Here is a 20,794-nt window from a genome sequence, read left to right on the forward strand (position 1 = left end):
TTGTCCAGAAGGATGCTGTAGAGGACAGTACCAAAAACCTTATAAAATCCAGAAGAACTACATCTGCTGCCATCCCTTCATCTGCTGGGTGGCTGACCTTATCATAGAAGGATATAAAATTAGTTAAACGAGGCTTGCTCTGTGAACCCATGCTGACCGTGCCAGATTCCAGTATTCTTTAAATGTCTGTCAATAGTACCCAGTATAATCCTCACCATAATTTTTCCAGAAACTGAGGTCAGACCAACAGGGCTGCAGCTCCCTGGGTCTTCCCTCACACCCTTTTTGTAAACTGGTATAACACTTTCTAGCTCCCAGTCAGCAGTGACCTCCCCAGACCTTTGGTAGATGGTTGAGAGGGCTCCCGCCACAATATCTATCCACTAGCTCCTTCAGTACTCTGGGATGAATCCCATCAGGCCCTATGGACTTGTGACCATTCAGCTGATACAGCTGGTCCCTTACAGTTTGTGTCCACAAATGGAAAGTCGCTGTTCCTGCACTTGTTCTCTGACTCTGGACTGGGCAGCCCAAGACCTATCGGTATTATTAAGGACTGAGACAAAAAAAAGCACTGAATGCCTCTGCTTTTTCTTCATCCCTGTTAGTCAGATGACCATCTTCAACAACTATCAGTCCAATGTTTTCTTTAGACCTAATCTTGCTATTAATGTACTTCAAAAAAAAAACCAAACAAAAAACCCCAACAAACCCAACACTCAACCAAAACCTTTTTAAGGTATCATAGAAAGTTTACAAAGGAAACAAGCTTCCTATCTCGCATGTGTTTTTGAACTGAGGATGTGGACTCTGAGAACATCTTTACAGGGAACGTGAGATTCTTCCATGACCCCAGTCTATATCCCAAAGCACTATTCTTTTCTACTAGGGTGTAGGATGTGCCTCTCATTCTCCAACATTGAATCTGAATGCTTTTCTGTTTTTTCCATTTCTCTTTCACTTGGAGGCTGTAGGGGAATTAATCATAGTGATGTGAGTGGTTGCTATCGGCTAGATCCAGATGTAAGTATCTTGCCCCTGGATGGGTCGTGCTAGGGAGAGCAGCTGCTTTCTTGATCCAGCCTGTGACCATCTACATAATTCTGATTCCATGGCATTGAATCTGGCTGTTGGCTGTGGCAGTGCTGAGCCATTAAGTATGACCTTGCTGCTGCTTCCTTCCCTGTTGCACTACTTTATAGATGCAGTATTTTTTTCCTTTTTAAATATTATGTCAATTCTTTTTGATTTGCCTTTTTTCTTAGGCATTCTGAAGCCCACTAAATTTCGTTTATCAATCTCAGAGGTAGTGTCTCGTTTTAGTGCTATATATGTGTACATGTGATACTTTGACGAGCACTTTTCAGTGGAGTTCTGTGTCCTGTGTTAATTCATACTTCCTTTATTCTGCTACTTCACTGTAATTTTATGAAACAGTAGGGTGCAAACTGCTTGACCCCCTACTGCTTATGGAGAAGTTTGAGCTAAATAAAATCTTAAGTTTTGTTCAGGATACGGTGCAGTCCACTATTTGCTTTGACTGTTGACTGTCAGCTTTCTGACAGTTATTTTTGTATTGCTAGTGTCACCATATTCACTTCTTTTTAGTGAAGCATCTAATTTGAAAGCCTGTACCTCCGTCTGGCCCATCATCTAGCCTTGGACTAATCCTTCTAATGGAGGCCACAGGTTTTCTTTCTGTTTGGGGTACTTATATAACGCTTCTGTCTAGATGTTCATGCCTTGTAGCAGTATCTGCTAACCACAAGAAAGGAGGTTGAATGCTCTAGAAAGCAGAATTCGAGTGACTTTTTTATTTTAAGAAGTATGTTCTTAAATCTTAACTGACAAATTACTGTATATAATCCTCCCTCTGGGTGGGAGGACAAAAACTGAAATTACAGAGGCGCTGTCTGCTGAGGAAGGTCCATTTTTAGTATTGTTACTCAAGTGGATTTTCACTTTGATGTAAATCCAGAAGCATTTATTTGTGTAGAGCACTAGGGAGACATCTCTGGGCACTGCAAGTTGAGCTAGGAGGGAGCTCTTTCCCTTTCTGTGAAGATGTATACACTATAAACTTCTGCAGAAGAGCATGGGGTTATACTGGGAGAAAGAGCAGGCTGATAGTACAGAAGACTTGTACTGTGAGATAGGATTGTTACATGTGAAGATTTAGGGATGGTAAATGCTGCTAGAAAACCTTTTCCAGTGCTTGAAAACACTTTAATACTTACATGCCAGCTGAAATTTGTTCCTTCTCGGATATTTAGATCTATTTTGTTGTCAGTGATGGGAAAATCTTTTAATTTTGTATTGAAGATGAGAGAGTGGAAGAGCTCTTGTGGTTGGTACTAGTCATTTGTGGTATAGCCTTGTCTTTATGCTTAGCTTCATTTGCAGTAAAGAATCAGTGCTGACTATTAAGGAAGAGCGTGTTGTCCTGGGCAAGCCTTTTAACCACTGAGGTGCCAAAGAGGTGAAATATGTTGGGGCTGGTCAATGCTACCATGCTTCTTACCAGCCAAGAATGTCTGACAGACCAGTGCTGTTACTAGTTGGCTCATAAGCGTGATGGGCTGTCTTTTGTAGATTGCAAAATCTCCAAGAATCATGTTTAATCTCAGATAAGTTTCATGCAATGCTTAGGATTTTGCCAGCCTCCAATTTAGATAGGTCTCCGCTGTCCAATACTGAAGGACTGCTCTACTCAAGTCAAGCAGTGAATATTTGTACCGTAATCCGCTGGTGAAAATGAGTAAAAGAGATACCAGGTACCTCACAACAGGTTGGTTATTTTTAATTTATCTGCCTGTGTTTTAAAGGAAAACTCCCAAGATCTTCACCCCGTTCGGAAGGAATTGGTGGTAGAGGACACACTGGATGCTGTGACCAAGTCTGACCATCAAAGCAGTTCTCAGAAAGATATAGTAGGAAATTGTCCCTTGAGGGCTTGATGGAGGGCAGGTAGCTTTCCACATTCCAAGGACAGCATGTGTCCTAACTAAGTCTGTGTTTCTGGATGTCTGTGGAAGCTAGACAACAGCAATTGTCTTAAAGACTACTTGGAAAACATGAGTTCTGTTCCTTTATGTTGTTCCTATTGTGTGCCCAAGTTGAAGATTGGGATCTGGATCAAGCCTAATTTAAAGATAAGAAACTCTCTAGTTGTCCTGGTCAGTTTCAGGAAGGCTGCTTAGGATGGGCTGTTGAGAGGTCCCTTGGTTTTAAGTAATTGTATGGCTCTTACAGAAAAGCTGCCATCCCACTGTAGTAGTACTTAAGACCAAGTGGGACCTACCTACCAATTGGTGTGTGGTTCTGCTCTTTGAAGACTCCAGAAACTGTCAGGGTTTTCCACATGTCTGCTGTAAAGTTACAGTACTTTCCAAAATTTTAGTTTTGTGCTTTCAAGATTGAATACACACAGGAAGTGAAAAATGGAGTTTTAAAGCACTTCCTTTTTGTGTGTTTATGTACTGATAAAATGGTTAACTTTGTAATTCAAACTACACTAGTAAGCTTTGGATCTCCATATATGAAACCATGTTTTATAACCCCTCCCCCAGAAAGCAGATTTTAAAATAAAATCCTTTTTTCACTATTTTAATGATGACCTACCATTTGGATGCTTTTAATCCTCAATCTCTGTAAAAGTTATGCAGCTTGATCTTCAAATTGCTTCTGTACAATCCCTTCATTTCTAGGAGTCCTGTTTAGAAAGTTTTACAACATTGATTTTAAACATAATTCAGCTGAATACACATTTCTGACTAGAAGTCAGCATTATACATCCTGCTTCTCTAAAATCTTACCCTCTTGAAACTGTTCAGTACTTTCTGTGAATTAGTGAATGAGTCAAATGGGGGCACTTGGCAGAGGAGTCAGTGATGTTCTTGGTAATGAGTAAGAATCCCTTTATAATGTTTTTTGTTGGGATTTCTTTCCTCTTGAAGATTTTATGGGAAAGAAAGAATCCATTCAAAAGGGAGCAAGTATATTGTTACGCCAGTATATAGATATTGCTGGACTGTAAATGGCGTACTGAAACATTTTCTTTTCTATATCTCATGTTGTGTGCATCTGCAATATTTTTTTTTTGTTATAACTACATATCTTAAATGTAGAACACGCAGTGAGGGAGTCCAGCATTTCTTCTCTGGCTTATCGTGAGTCTTTTCTCAATATTTTATTTAACAAACAATCAGAAAATTCTGATTTAAAGATACAAAACTACTTGACATTGATTGTGTCTTGGTGTCTTTAGCCAAGGTTTTTTACTAACCCCTGGAATATGTGTCAGGATAGTTGATCTCATTTCACTGTGAAAGCTGTGTGAGTCTCATCCTCACTCTTCATGTGGTAATTCTTGGCTTCCTTCCCATCCCTCTATAGGTGTCACATACTGCTGACCTGAGTGGAGAGTTCCTCCATCACAGGATGGATTTGGTGATCCTGTTCATGTAGTGCTTGCACTACAGTTGTTGATGTAACTGATGGAAGCAGTGAACTGCAGTGCGTGGGCAGCAATGAGTAGCTAAGGTGGGAAACTGAGAACATCATAAGGTGCCCTTGCTGCTGAGGCTAATGTAATGTGTAAATACATCTTCAGCCACCCTGATAGTACCTAAAAGGCTTGAGTTCAATGTGAAGTTCTGGTCACCTTGTGCTAGGCTAGTGTTCCATGACATCTATTCTGTAGTGTTTTTCAATCTAGTGCTGATTACTTGAAAGCACTGTTAGTCTTTCCTGAACCACGGGTATACCTGCAGAAGTCACTGTTGGTTAAGTCACTTAGGTTAATAGGATCTTGTCTGACAACTTCAGTCAGGATTGTGAAGCAGCATTTGGAAGGCACCTTCTTCCCCACATAGTACATCTACCCTGGTGATAAGATAGGGAGACCTCTGAATGTAAATGATATGTAGTTGAGCCTTTTATAATGTCTAACTTAGAACAGTTCCTTCTGTAAGTATGTAAACACTGAAGTGAGGACCAAGGCCTTGGCCAACTGGTAGACCTTGGTAGCAGGCTAACTAGAGGGCAGTGCTATGTTTGGAATAGGTGGCCACTGCACCAATGCTTACTGGAATTGAGGTGGGGTGCCATGATGTCAGAGGTCTAATATTTTGAGGGAGGGCAAAGGAAACTTAAGAGTGGTGACAGAGAGCAAGAGGTGTTGTCTAGGCTACTGATTTCTTGCCTTGGAGGAGTCTGTGTGTGGTGACTCCTAACAGTGTCTTGCTCTTCTAGGTGCTTTGGCTTTTTATAAATCCTGTTTTATACATGTCCTTGAAATAGAGAAGATTTTTTAATATCTCTGACAAATTTTTGTCGTCTAAAATGCCTAATCAGGTTCCATCAAGGAATATATAGGAGCAACCTTGAATAATATGGCTATAATATTAGTCTCCTATGATCTGGTTTAGAAGATCATCTTTGTACAGTACTTGCAGAAAGGGCAGCTATGCCTTAATCACGAAAAATATTATAAAAAATTAGTGTATGACTAAATGGTCATCTATAAGTCAGAATATCCTCTTGATTCTAGGATCTGTAGTACTTTTTTGGAAACATTGTTTAGCTTTTGCAAGAGAGTCTCATTGCTTTAGTGTGTGTGTTTTAGTGGGTTTGTGTTTAGTAATATTTACTGTGAAATATGTAAGGTTCTCAAACCTGTTTTTTTATGCTTTACTTTAGATCATTGTGTCACATTTTTACATCCACACAGTCTTAAAGTGGGTAAATGTAACCTTCCCTGTAGATACTTCCAGTTAAAAGAGGGCATTGGTTATAAAATAATACAAGCTATTTTCTTACCTTGAAAAAATTTAAGCTATAATGAAATAACGTTTATCTCTAAACAGTTAAAAGTATGTCTAGATTCTACACATGCATGTTTTAATTTTCTAGTTGATCATCGAACCTGATTTTTAATGCATATCTTCAATTATTCTGTTCTTGAAAAGCTAAGTTGAATTTGTCTTTGCAGAGAAAGCTACCTGAGTGTGCTAGCAAGTCACAGAACAGCTGTCTTCTAAAACGCATAAAGGGACTACTTTCAACTCCTTTTTAAATGGTAAGCTGTTCAAGGGAGCTCTTACTGAATGTACCTTGTCACTTACTTTTGCATTTGTGTGAATCTGGTCCAGATAGCTTTGAAAACTCTTAAGTCCTTGAACTGAAGACCAGTGGTGGAGTTTGGAAACTGACCAGAAGGTTTTGAGTTAGCATTGGGAGGAAGGTTTATATTTTTGTGATGTTGAAGATACGCTGTATTAGGCTCTGAAACAAATGTTAAAAGCACTACTAATGCAGGAGACTAGTATAATGTAAACGCTAATCTTATTGTGTAGAAAACAAATAAATTTACTTTATTCATGGCTGTTCATGAGAGATTGGATTTATAAATTTGCATCTGTTAATAACTTTCACCCTGTATAATCTGTGTTTTGCTGAGCTTTGTCTTGGAGATTTAAATTAAATCTGCTGAGGTTAGTTGTTTGACTGTTTGCCTCAAAGTGCAATGGATAATGAAAGATTTACATTTATTGATATTAAACTAGCTTTGTTGAACCTCCCCAATCTGGCTCAGCTGCAACATGCACACCACAGACTTTAGATGAGGAATATGTTGTGTTGTTCGAAAAGTAAGAAAACAGCTGTGTAGCACTTCCTTTAATATGTGACATGTGGGCCACGCTGGGTGGTGCTAATGGAGGACTACTGCCAAAGTGTAGACAAATTTGTTAAAATAAAGCTGGTTTTGTTGGTGTGTGTGTGTGTTTTTTTTTGTAGGGGGTTGCAGTTTGTCTGGTTCTGCAGTGGGAAAGATAAACCTTTTGAACAGGGGAAGAAGCTGGAAAGCAGGTTTGTTCTTCCTTCTGAGAGGATGAGGAGGTTAAAAGTAGTATTAGCTACTTGTAGGAGAGACTGTTTCCTTCCTGCATTGCATGCCACAGTGCTGCCTTTGGCAGAAACTGCAGCCAGCCATGCTTGCTTCAAGGTCTGAAAAAAGCAAAGTATGCAGCACTGCTTTAGGATATTTTTGACTTTGCTTATGTCCTCGAGCTGACTGGCTATAACTCTGGTTGTGATCTTCTGGCACACTTTGTCTCCCCTCAGCTGAAATTCATGTATGCTTATTTTAATTTTGAATGCTGATTATGTGCTTGATGATATTCAAGATGCTTGTCAGCATATATGTTCTGAAAGAGATCACACCTCAAGTTAGAGGAAAAACAAAGGATTTCTGGGAAATTCTATGCATGCATTCACAATTTCAAGAAAGAAACTTGATTTTGAGGGATAAAGGGATCAAGAAGCAATATGGTGCACACAGAAATGTGAATACAGACCTTTCCCCTTTCTGACCTTCCTGCAATTCCCATTTAAATGGTAAAATAACTTTATGGTTATATACTGAAATTGTTTGGAAAAAAAGATCATTTGTTATAAATTACAAAGGTGGAGGAAGTATGTCAGGGAAAGGAAGTAGTCTGCAAAAATTTTTTTAAACCAAATGGGCACATCAAAGACTGAAAATACGCTTCACTACTGATCATTAAATAAGCAGCAATACACTAATCCAATGAAAATGTGAGAATTATTCATCTTAATATGTGTCCTGTTGTCATATAGTGTGTGTGCAGGTGTGTGTGTGTGTGCAAAGGTCTCTCCAGTAGCTAATTGATATCTGTGGTCAGTGCCGTAGCTGACTTTTATAGACCCCAATTCTCTCCAGTGTCTGGCCTTCAGACTTCGGTTTCTCTAGTAGCTGGCTTTACAGACCTCTTCTGCTTTTGAGATTAAAAGTCACAACTGTCATATTCTAACTTCCAGTGTTATGTTTTTTTATATTGTAAGCTTAACCATTGTTACAGCACATATTTCTGTTTCATTTCATGGTACATAGAAACGTCGTTGTTTGCTTTCATTCATGGGAGGTTGTAGAGATTGCTTGCTGCAGGAATAAGGATGTATGTGTAGGAATATTTTACCTAATTGTATGTGTTCATAGAACTTCAAAAATTATTTTGAGGTATTTTTTCATACTCAGTGTAGTATTATCAAATATTTTGTTTCTTTGTGCAGGTTAAGCACAACTTTCATGTAGAGTTTAATTGAAAGGTATCTACTGTTTAATAGTCTGGAGTTTAATGTAGCTGAAAGGTATTTCAATACAATGCTGAACATACTTGAAAATAATCAGGGTTTGATTTTAAAAAGATATTAAAACTTAATTTTAGTAGACATAATATTCTAAATTTTTGTTGAACTCTGATCACTCGTGTATTACAAATGTTCTCATAGGACATACAATTTGGAAACTCCACCTGGTCAACAAAATAAGCTTGTATTTAAAATAATGATTGATTTCTACAGAAAGGTAATATTTTTCTTTCTAAATTTCTTCTTCAAAGAACTGAACTTACAAGTCATAATTAAATAGTTAAATGACTTAATTTGCCTGATTTGCATGCATAGTAAGGAATTTTCATTTTAAATCAAGTCATTCATTTTGTCGCTTGCATTATAATTGTGCCTTGTCATGCTTCTCTGGATTTCCTAGTGTGTTTTGCTAATATAAACACCCCGAAAGTTGTCAAGTTGCTCAAAATACAATTATTAGATGTTTGTGCAAGCTGCAGATTCCTTTACATGCCATTCCATTCAAGTAGCATGCACTGGCTTTTTTAAAGTTCCATTTTAATCCTGCAACACTAAGCTCCAAAAGAGCCCCCCACAAAGAAAGTTAAGAGAGCATGTAGTTGGGAAGAAAATCCCAAATGCAGGGCTTGAAAAGGGACCCTGATGCTTACCAGCCCCAAATGTCAATTCACTAGACCAGCTGAAGAGTTCCTTTGTCATCAGATACAAGCAGATCTAAAAAGTATGTGTTCATAGTTTGGCGTATAAAAATGTTGCATATTCATTTACATATTTTGAAGAAAGACATTAAAATTATGTTTGTGATTTCTGTATGAATAAAACTGGAACAGTCTTTAGAAATGCTTATATTGTGAAATCAACTTCAATACTTCTAGTCAGGGTTAAACCAAACTTATTTGCAAAGACTTGCCTGTACTGTGTGATTCTTCAGTCACATAACCTTTATGCTTTGTAGCTGGCAAATTATAGAATGATTTAGTAACTTAAGTTCAGATTTGAAACAAACTTTTTAGGAAGAGCTTCCTCTGAATTTTTATCTGAAGACTTAAGTTAGCATTTTCCCTGAAGGAAGGAAGCTTTTCAGAATAGGAGCGAGTGAGTGTCAAAGATGGGTTGGGCAGGAGGGAGAAATAATCTTCTGGAGAATGGTGGAAGGTAAAGCTGAAGATCACCAATTACATAGCATTGGATGAGGGGAGAGAGACACAACAGTGTTTTCCAAATAGTACCCTGGGGAGAAGAAAGGCCTATGAGAGAGGAGAAGGTATTCCAGAATCCTTGCATTACAAATGGTAAAGCCAAAATGAGGTGGGACTGGTTTTGGGAGAGACTGATTTAAAACATGATCGAGAATTCTAATCGCAGATTCTGATCTTAAGAGGTGCATGCATTTTCTCCTAGCTTTTCTTGTTTTCTCTTTGTGATAATAGAAGAGGCTGGATATTTGGGCTCAACTCTTGCCTGTCTTGGGTTAAATTATTCAGCGTGCACTTACATTTTTGGACTTGACTGTATGGAGTTGAGGGACTTTACATGCAATCTGGGAATGTGCATAATGTTAACATAGGAGGATTAACCTGGTAAAACTAGCATCTGTGCTGTGAGAGCCATAGCATGCCCATCATGTTTTCAACATAGTGATATGAACACATAAAGCAATATTCTTCATTATTACTGCCAGAGACTGGGAAATTCAGTGCTACTTCAATACTGCAAACACACACAGTCATTGACCTCTTTGAACTTTTTCTGTGGTTGGCATAACTTCACTTCTGAATTATGCAACTAGTGCATAGAGATCTGCTTGAAGATGAGGTTTAAATCTTGGTTGCCTGCACTATGATTAACTAAATCAGTTTCTAGATTTAAAGTGATTAGTTAAATTTCTTCAGCTGTGTGTAGATTAGTCTCTGATGGCTTGTTTTTTTCTATACATGGGACTTGTAGTCTGTAGATTGCATTGACTATTTTAAAGTGTAGTTAAGAGCAATGTAAGTATTGATAGGTTTGTTACATAATTTGGGGAAGATCCATGTAGTCATAGATAACCTCTAATGACAGTCTTTGAGAATCAGTCAGCATGTTTGAGCTTAGTGTTACCCTGTCAGTCTGCAAAAACTCTGGTCTCCTGTGCAGTTGCACAAGTTTTGTCAGCTGGTGATTCTCAAATAGCCTCAGGTACCAACAATCACAGTGTTGCCTCCTGGAGCCTCATCACCGAGGTGGCAAGAGCGGTCCGCTTTTTGCTCGGCAGCCAGCTGGCTACAATCTATTCCTCATGGATTGTGAGACCTCATTAGCTCTATGGGTTTTAAACTAATAATTGCATTTCACAGAGGAACGTTTGATCACCAGTATAACAGCAACTGCAGTGCTGGGATGGAGGCAAGTTTATAGTAAGTTCACTTCAGAATTCTGCATCTTTGTTTCTGTCATTTAAAGAAATACAAAAATATCCTGGACACCAACATTCTAGGATTTAATTTTCCCCCTGTTGCTTTGACTTCAGCATGTTCAGGTTCAAAATGTACTTGTGTTAAGAAAGAACACCTAGTTCTAGAGAGAGGTGGATGGGTGGTAGATATTGTCTACCTTGACCTCAGCAAGGCTTTTGACACTGTCTACCATAACATCCTCATATGTAAATTCAGGAAGTGTGGATTAGGTGAGTGGACAGGTGGATTGAGAACTGCTGAATGGCAGAGCTCAGAGGATTGTGTTAGATGGTGCAGATCTGTCTGGAGGCCTGTAGCTCGTGGTGTTCCCCAGGGGTCAGTGCTGGGTCCAGTCCTGTTCAGCTTATTTATCAATGACCTGGATGGAGAGACTGAGGGTACCCTCAGCAAGCTCACTGATTATACAAAACTGGGAGGGGTGGCTGATTGGCCGGAAGGCTGCACTGCCATTCAGTGAGACCTGGACAGGTTAGAGATCTGGGGGGAGAGGAACCTGGTGAAGTTCAACGAAGGTCCTGCACCAAGGGAGGAACAACCTCATGCACCAGTACAGGCAAGGGGTTGACCTACTGGAAGGCAGCTCTGCAAAGAAGGACCTGGCAGTTCTGGTGGACAGCAAGTTGCCCATGAGCCAGCAGTGTGCCCTTGTGGCCAAAAAGGCCAATGGGATCTTGGGGTGCATCAGGAGAAGCATGGCCAGCAGATCCAGGGAGGTTCTCCTGCCCCTCCGCTCTGCCCTGGTGAGGCCACATCTGGAGTGCTGTGTCCAGTTCAGAGCTCCTCAGGTCAATAAAGACAGGGAACTACTGGAGAGGGCCCAGCAGGGGGCTGCAAAGGTGATGACGGGACTGGAGGGTCTCCCTGATGAGGAAAGGCTGAGAGAGCTGGGCCTGTTCAGCCTGGAGAAGACTGAGAGGGGATCTTATCAATGTCTACCAATATCTTAGGAGTGAGTGTCAGGAGGATGGGGCCAGGCTCTTTTCAGTGGTGCCCAGCAACAGGACAAGGGGCAACAGGCACAAACTGGAACACGGGAAGTTCTACCTGTATATGAGGAAGAACTTTGCTTTGAGAGTGACAGAGCACTAGAAGAGGCTGCCCAGAGAGGCTGTGGACTCTCCTTCTCTGGAGACATTCAGAACTCACCTGGATGTGACTCTGTGCAACCTGCTTTAGGAGAACCTGCTTTAGCAGGGGGTTGGACCAGATAATCTCCAGAGGTCCCTTCCAACCCTGACTGTTCTGTGATTCTGTGAAACTTTTGTTCAGAACAATTTAGTAATAGCTCAATATTGAAAGTATTTTTGTCCAATATGCAAAATGATTTGAAGCAATCTTCAGGACTACTGTGGAACTGGAGTGGAGAAAATCATCACATGTTTTGGAAAATAGATGTTAAAATTAATTTCAAACAGCTTTCTTCAAGTAATTTCAAGAGACTACAGTGATCATCAGGATCTAGATGGTTGCCCTTTCCTGTGACTTCAGGAATAAAATTTAAGTGTGTTTTAGCAATACTCATTGCAATCATATACCTTTTCTGGTAAATAAAACATCACTTGTAAAGCTTCCTCTTTTTTTTTTGATGTGCGGTTTGTATATTTATAGGGTTAAGGAAGCTGCCATTACCTTCTTCATGTAGCTGCCTCAGCTATGCATTAAAACAGTTTAAAGATAGGTATTAAGGGCTTTCTTATACTTGAAAAAAACCACAAACACCCTCCAAACAAAAAAGAAAAATAAAAAAACCCCAAACCAAATGAAAAAAACAACCTACTGAGAATCTTTGCAGACAGCTGCCTGATCTGTAGCTTGTCAGCGTTTACCTAGCAAGTACCAAATAGGTACCCTTCCCCTGGGACTGGGGGAGAAGCTGGTGTCCTGAGGGTTATTGGAAAGAGTTGACACATTATGGTGCCTGTCCGAGGAGTTTTCATATTCAAATAATTTGAATACGATATTTTACCCTGACAATGGGAGGGGTGTTTGGGATGTTTGTGGGGAGCAGATAGGAAAGATGGAAGAGCAACTACCCAGTTGCATACTCTTAGTTACTGGACACTTCTTTTTGTGAGAGTAAGCAACAGTCTCTAGAATCTGTCTACAACTAATAAACAGTCCTAATAATAAAGTTAAGAGCAAAGTTTTGTACCAAGCAGGCCTTGTAGGCAAACGTTGGAATGTAAAACTGCAGAGGGGAAAGGGTAGTTGGAAGCATTAGTTTATACCCCTGCCCTTAGTTACCAGTGGCTCCAACTCTTGTCAGACCAGTTGTCTAGTTGTAAATGGATGGTGAGTTACGCCGTTGCCAAGTGAGGTGTGCAAGGCCCAGTCTGAGCTAGTAAACTGTTAGAGGAAAGCAGCTGTAGGATGTGTGAAGGACACAACAGCCTGCCTTGCTGTAGTTGGGCAATGGGGGTAGAGAGTATGCCAAAAGCTGTGGTGCTAGAAGCGAAGGAGAAGAGAAAGCGCTGTCAGTAGGGCTCCTGTAAAGGAGGCTAAGGTTGGACCATGGCTCTACAATGTGGGCAGGACATAATGTCTGTATAAAACACAGTGTAAAAAACTCAATATAAAACTGTGAGGCTTCTCTTCAGGTGTTTGGCTGCTGTCTTGATAGATGGGTGTTTTTCTCTGGAATTATGAAATACGAATGTGATCAGTTCAACATGCAGTCTTTTTGTGCACTATTTTATGATATTTATGATTAAAGTAGTGGGAAATAAGTAACATTCTGTTCTCTATGAATTGTCAGAATTAAGACTTTTTAGATCCAAAACATAGAATATGTCGTCCCCCCCCCCCCCCCCAGTGATTTGTCCTTGATTCAGTCTTAATTTCCTAGAAAAGAAAAAAGGGACTTTCACAATTTACCAGGAGCTAAGAGCAACTGCTTTTCTTAAGATGTGATGGTATGTTTCATCAGATTGGTGACTTCCTGAGGAGACCAATTTTTTGTTGAGGTTCTATCCACCCTCCTCCTTCAGAGTACTGTATATTTATTTTAAAAATTACCCTTTAATACTTCATGCTTTAATATTAATTTGGTCCTAAATATTTATGGGTATATGCTGTTTTTACTTTTTGTAAATAAATCACAGAAATCAATGTATATCAAGTTAGGATTCACCAAAAGTATCTTTTTCTGAAAAAGATGGAGGTGATGCAGGCATAAAGTACTTACATGGCTAACAGGGTAAACAGAATTTGTAATGCATGCATTAGATATCATGTAGTAGAGTCCTTGGGACGTAAGAGATATCTCTGAGCCTGAAGTAGTACATAAGAAATGTAATCTGTTTTCTCTGTTCAGTAAGATTTGATTGATCATCTCAGAATTTCCTGGGACCTCCTACGTGATTTTGGGAAATGTGGCAGCAGAGGGTGACAGAAAATTGCAACAGCTCTGAGCTCTTCAGTGTCATAGGTCTGTATTCCTACCAGTAAGATGGACTAAGGCTAGAGGGCATGACTTACGAAGAGCAGCTGAAGATTCCAGGTTTAAGCTTGGAGAAGAGGTTACTGAGGGGTGACCTCACTGCCTACACGTTCCTCATGAGGGGGAGCAGAAAGGGAGGTTCTGATCTTGTCTCTCTGGTGTCTGGCTAGAGTTAACTCCTCTTTCTATGAGAACATCAATGCCATTTCTTGTAGAACGCAGTTACTAAAGCAGTTACTAATCTTTCAGATCTATTACCACGTTTTAGGTAGTCACTTGTGCTTAGCTTGCTATTTATCTACACAACAACAAAATATCTTAGCTGGTCATTTGAATGCCTCTGTCCTGCTTCACTATGAAATGGGAGGTTAGTTTGAATTACCATTTGTTTGGGGTTTTTGTGGTTTGTTTTTTTTCTCTCCTTTTGCTGAAGCAGATTGAGTGTTCTTACTTGCGTGGTCTCAGCTGTAAGAGCAGTAATTCCATAAACTGCTTTGAGTTCTTTTCTGTTCTGCTTACTTCCAAGCTGATTCCAGCCCTGGAAGCAGCTCAGCCAGGAGCAGCTATAATAACAAATGTTGAAACAGGGAATGGGGAAAGGAATCAAGGAGTGGTTGGCTTTACAGCTGTCTTAAAAAGCACAACTTTAAGTGGAGTGGATCCGAAGGCAATGACTGGATTTTGCTTCTGAGAAGGAAACATAGCTCATCTTGTGGTTTAAGCATTTGTTGCTAAGCATTGGTGTGATTTAGGTCCGATTTCTGATCCTCCTATGGGCCTTGTGTGCTGGCCAGCATTATCAAATAGCTTTGTGCCTCTCGACTGTATGATTGAGAATGCTGCTTCTTGCCTTTCTCAAGTTTGGGGAATAAATTTAATGTCTAGGTGTACAGACACTGTAGTAATGCAGGTATTATGTAACCTTACTGTAACAGGCTTTCTGATGGTACTTTGCAGTTGCAGCATTGCTAGGTTTAGGCAGTCCATTCCTGTTTCAGTGGTTTTTAGTTGGCTGTTTTGCCAGGAGTTTGGTATGAGGCTGACTGCCAGCTAGTGAGGAAGATGAGCTCCTTCCCCAAGTGTCGAATGACTGAGTGCCATTATAGGGAAAGAGAGAACAGATGAAGCTCTGACTCTTGTGCATAAATGTCTTCATTCCCTGCTTTCCTGTGGAGCCTTCATTGGTAAATATTGGAGGCAGCCATAATTAAAAAGTCCTATGGGACAGGTTTTCAGCCTCAAGACGATTGTGTTTTTTTTTCTCCAACCAGTATTTGCCTCTTCTTCAGTCGTGTCCTCATAAACTTAAAACAAAATAAAACTGTTCTTTTTTCAACCTTTATGTAGTGAACTAAAACATGCCAAGACAACAGGCATTTTAGGGTGCGTTATGCTATTGGTTTGGATCCAGGAGTATATTTATGATGCAAATTCCCCAGTTGAGGAGTATATGCACTCTTTCCCTTTCTGATGAGTCTAAAATGAAAAGGTGCCCTCTAGGAGCATACGTGATGGTGTTCAGCATCTAATGGGCCATGATAACAGGAGAGAGCTAGCTGGGAACAAATATCCCTGCTTCCCTGCCAAAAATCATGTATGATGGACACAGGATCATCAGCACCAACTGTTCTGCTCTGCAGGTGTCTCTGCTGCTATTGTACCACACAACTTGCCAATGCAGTCTTTAACTTTAGTTGCTGTTTTCCTAATTCCTTTTGAAGTCTTTTAACATCCCCAGAGGTCCACAAGTGGAAAACCTGTCATGGATGGTGGTGCTCTGTTTCTTGTATAATACTGCATGTATTTTGTTCAGTTCTGATTTTATTATGCCACATTATACTACTATACTATTTTTCCTCTCAACCCACCCACACTTGGCATTGACTAAAAGAGGAGAATTAGAGATAGCTGTAAATCAGTAGGATACTTTCAGAAGTTCAGTGTTAGGTTCTGAAATTTTATAGGCTCTTAAAATATGTGTGTGTATATATGTCTTGAAGAAAGGCAGAAAAAAATGTGTTTACAAAAGGTTCCACAAAGGGTATTTAAATGTACTGATTAGAAATGCTGGAAGAAAGCAGACTTTAAAAATTACTTAGTATTATCATTGGTAACCTCTGCATCCCCAGTAACCATAGCTAAGATTTGATGACTTTAGCTGGGAAAAAGCATTGCTTGACCGTCTCTTTAGTGATTGATCATACTTAGTGGTAAGAATGCTTTTTTTTCCTTGAAGCTGCTTTCTGGAGCACTTCCACCCTGCTAGCTCCATGGAGATCTGTTGATACAATGCCAGATTTCATGGAACACAACTTTTCAGCCTTTGCATCTTGAAAGGGGATTTTTAGAGAAGACTAGCTGCTGTATTTGGTCTGAGACTCACTGTGGTTTTATAGTAGCTTATTTGTCTTGTAGTGGGAGCTACTGTATGTGTAATGAAGAAATCTTTTTAATGCTGCAAATAAGGTTTTGTAAGCCAGTATTACTGTATCAAACCATGTTACTTTTACTAATGCCTGACATTGATTTTTAGGCTTTATTCTGCCTGCCCCCCCCCAAGAAAAAAAAAAACCAACCAAACAACCTCCAAAACCCAACACCAAAAAACAACCCCAAAGAAAACAACAACAACAAAACCCAAATAAAAATCCTGAGACAAGGATTATACATTGAATTATTAGGAAATTAATGGTGGGCAGAACTTTGACATCTGAATTCAGGATACTAGTAAAAGGGACAATCTGTCACAAGAGAGCTGGAAACACAAGGACAAGTAACGTTTTATGTCTGGGGAGATGCAGCTGCTTTCAGTCTTGATGTGCTTCATATCTTAACATACTGGATATATCAAGTGTGTTCCAGGTTTTTTTACTGCAGCTTTGTTTCTCTTGGTATTCTGTTCCTGGTGAATATATATCCATGTAACTTAATCTTTAAAAATGTCTTCAGTATCAATAAGGCCAGGAAAAAGGTTATGATCCATCTTGATTTCTTCTGGACCCCGTGCTACTTGCTTGTGATTCAGTTGTCGGGGTATATGGAGCTCCTGTACTTCTGATAACTAGATGTTCTGCTATGCCATCTGTAACTATTACTACTTTATTCTATGAACTGGAAAATTACAGATTGCTAATTTCTTGTGCATCAAACATGAATGGTTTCTGTGATTAACTAGATAATGTTAACCATGTAGGAGAGAGAGGAAGGTTACCTGATAGAGAGAAATCGCATCATTAGTGCTCAAGTTACCGTACACAGCCAGATAAATATAGGAAAGATAAGAGAAGCATCCTCAACCTGGGAAAACCTCTAATCAGAGTTCAGTCATCCTTAGGCACCAGAGCAAAATAACCACAGCAGAAAGCTGCAGAATACTTGACTGTTAATGGTGGACCTCAGTAAGGCTGCTTGTGCTTTGTGCTGGTTTTTTGGGTGGTGGGTTGTTTGGTGTGTATTTTGGTTTTTGGCACTCCAAGTCTTTCTTGATTTATGCACTAGTCCTTGATTGCATGGCACTTTGTCATAATGCTGTAGTAAAGTAGCCACCAGAAGATGGACAGCATAGGAACAGATGGTGTGCTTGGCTCAGGATGAAAATAGTTGGTAATTTTTATGTTGATTCACTTAGACTCAGCTGTTGGATCGAAAACCAAAATATTTTGTTGAATTTTTCTGTAAAATGCACCCAAAATAAATCTGTTTTTTTCCCCCCACATAGACTAGCTGCCACTTCCAGGTTTCTTATATGTAGGGAAAGTGAAATGTTGGTATTAGTTTCACAATCAGGATAATTAGGGAAATCCTGAGTTTCCTGCTGAAATTACGTTGTGTGGGTGGCTGGGAAGCTCCACCTTGAGGAATTTTAGGGATGTTGATTTATTTTGTATTAATTTAAATCTTTATGGACTGCCTGTGTTTTTCCTGTTACATGCCAGGAAATTTCTGCTGCGATTTCAAAGAACCTGGTTGTTCAGGTGGGCATTGGAGTTGCTTAACTGCAAGGTTTTTTTAAGGATTGTGATATACTGTGGTAGTAGAATAAAGCATCATGGCAGTTGTTTCCCAGTGGGAAAGTCTGTCCTGCCTGTTGAGAACTGGGAATGAAGGTGGCATATGAGGAGCTGAGGCAGGCAAAGATTAATACTGAATTGTCATAGTACACAGTGTTTTTTCACTGTTTGACCTAGTTACTGCTCTCTTGCATCATTGCAGAGTGTCATATGTATGTTAAATGTGTGTTTGTGTATATATGTCTGTATATACTGAATATATATGTACACAAACTGTGTACTTGTGTATATATGGATATATGACTTTTGGAGGTTTTTTGGTATGGAAAAGAACTATAAAAAAACCACTTTTCCTATGACATTTTAGATTTTGGTTTAACTGAACTATGAGAACTTAACACTTCCCTGTGACATTTTAGATCAACTGCTATGGGGAAAATAGTTTAAGAGCAGATTTCCGCCCCCGAAAAATCCTGTTCTGAAAGGATCTTAGTGGTAAATATCAGACAAGGGAAATAGGGAGCATTGTGTGCTGCTGTAAAATGGGTAATATCGGACATGAAGGGGATACTTCATCTATTTTGTGCTTTCCCCTCCAACTTAGGGTTAATTTGAGTTCTGAGAAACAAATTACTGAATTTGCTTCTGGTTTACCTTGAGGTCATTTGGGGATCTGAGTGGCATGTTCTCACTGCAGGTGGGCTCTGGAGGCCTTACTGGGCAGCCTTTGTCGCATGGGCTGTGACCCAGGCTGTTGTTTCAAGCACTTTAAATCCACTAAGGCTCTCTTAAATAGGATCAATGTAAGTCAGCAAGGCCTAGCTGCAACTTATGTTTTCTTTAAGTAATTAAGGCATTTGCTTCTGATAACACTTCCTGTTTGTGAAGGAGGAATGCTGGGACAAACATGCTCTAAATGATCTTCAGCATCTATTTGTGCATTATTGTAGCCGAAATGTTAAGAAATGGCTTGTTTATAATTACAGACTGTACTGTAATACTCTGTTACAAGTTGTTCCAGCATCAAATCGTTTAGTGTAAAATATCATGCAGTAATGATTCTTGTGTTACAGAAGTATTCAACTTCTGTAATGTAGATAAAAATGTGACTTTAAACTATTAGAAGAATGTGTATCCATTTGGATATCCAAAAGTATATTGTATATATATCAAAATATATATGCTATATATAGTGTATATATGTATGTAAGTAAGCACTCCCGAGATATGTAAGGCTATCATTCGAGAGGCTATGTTGAAAGAATCACACTTAAAAAGTGTCTCAGTAGTTTGTAGTAATTTGGGAAACGAAAAGCCACTCTGTGCCCTTTTATTTTAACTGTCAGATGGATGAAGAAGGAATTTGTGTTTGTAATGATGCTTTTTGGCCTGTAGTCCAAAAAGATCCTGGAATAGGCAGGTGGTGAACAAGAAAGAAACTTTCTTTAGGTGGGAAATATCCTGGTATGGTTGACTGTTAAGTAATAGCATTAAATAGCAGTTCTCTTTGGTTTTAATTGTTTACATTTTATTACCCTGTGGTATTACTATGCTGGAAAAATTAAGAGGTGCCAAATAGGTGGGAATCACTAGCGATGGAAGTGCATTGCATGATGTTTGAACCATGATTTCCTTCAAGGCTATATTAATCTCAGGTATTTCATGGGAATACTACTGGTTGTTGGAAGAGTGGCCTGTAGACATTTTCTTGGATATCTGAGCTGCTGAGTTTGGCTATGGAGAGCGAGAATTCTGTGGCTCTGTCTACACAACCAGCTCTGTGCTCAGAGCTGATTAAGATCCAAGCCTATGACATCTGGAACATTTTGACCTGCTAGTGGACATCTGTTTCTGACCCAACTAGTTCATTGCTGCTTTGTGATTTCGCTCCTTTTGACCTCATCTAGTTTATACTTCTCACTGAATGTTACCATTTAGGTCCTAAAGGTTAAAATAAAAGGAGATTTTACAGGATGTCACTTTTCCAACCAGTGTATCAATATTTCTGTGTCTTCATACATGTAGTCATTGGTTATTTGAAACAGAAAGAGCTGAACGGTTCAGCAGCCGTATGATTTGCACATGTCAAGATGATACAAAAGCGAGGGATGATCAGTCTTAAAGTCTTTGCTGTGCTGTAGGACAGGGTGCTGCTTCCTTCTCTTTCTTAACTTCACACAGAGCTCCTTCTCCTTGCTCTGGCTCAGTGGGGTTTTTTTTTTTCAAGAGATGGTATTTTTAAAGGGTAAATGTTAGGCAGACTGTATACTGTAGCAAGATATTTATCTTTTTCTTTCTTTCAACTCTACTTAAAAAAACCCCAAAGCTACCACTATTTCTGTATATGTACAAGGAAAATATTTTGAGTTACTGTGCAAAACTGTTCAAATAGAATTGAAATAAGCTCCAACAAATGCATAGTGTGTATCTTTTCGGTAAAGACAAATGAATAAAACTGAAGGGAAACAAGTGGTGACTCAGTTCAGTTCTGTTTGCTTGAATAGGAGAAGAGATGATGATAAATTCTTGGACTATAATAGAGATTTCCAGAAAGGCCATATGAAAGAAAAACGTGTTTTCAGTGCAGCATAAGTACTTCCTTATTGAAACAAGTCCATTCTTAGGATAGCAAAAACTAGCCAGATGCTGTTACATGACTTGAAAAGACTTTTTTCCTTTCTCATGTACACTTACAACATTTACGCTATATTTGGTGT

At 39.4% G+C, this 20,794-nt stretch overlaps 1 protein-coding gene across 9 annotated transcripts in view; it reads left to right on the forward strand.

Moving 5' to 3' along the window:
* The window catches only part of WASF3 (WASP family member 3), a 74,672-nt gene that overhangs the window by 16,997 nt on the left and 36,881 nt on the right, over nucleotides 1–20,794 (forward strand). For 4 of the 9 annotated variants that reach the window (XM_056329438.1, XM_056329447.1, XM_056329439.1 and 1 more), the window contains one exon: nucleotides 5,993–6,079. The exons of 1 other annotated variant lie outside the window; for it this stretch is intronic. The gene's annotated coding sequence lies outside the window, so the exon portion shown is untranslated. Of the gene's footprint in view, nucleotides 1–4,395; nucleotides 4,543–5,992; nucleotides 6,080–6,798; nucleotides 6,871–20,794 lie in introns of all 9 variants that reach the window. 4 more of the 9 variants (XM_056329440.1, XM_056329441.1, XM_056329443.1 and 1 more) reach the window with 3 other exon arrangements.

This window comes from Falco biarmicus, chromosome 2 (genome assembly GCF_023638135.1).
Source record: "Falco biarmicus isolate bFalBia1 chromosome 2, bFalBia1.pri, whole genome shotgun sequence".
NCBI lineage: Eukaryota > Metazoa > Chordata > Aves > Falconiformes > Falconidae > Falco > Falco biarmicus.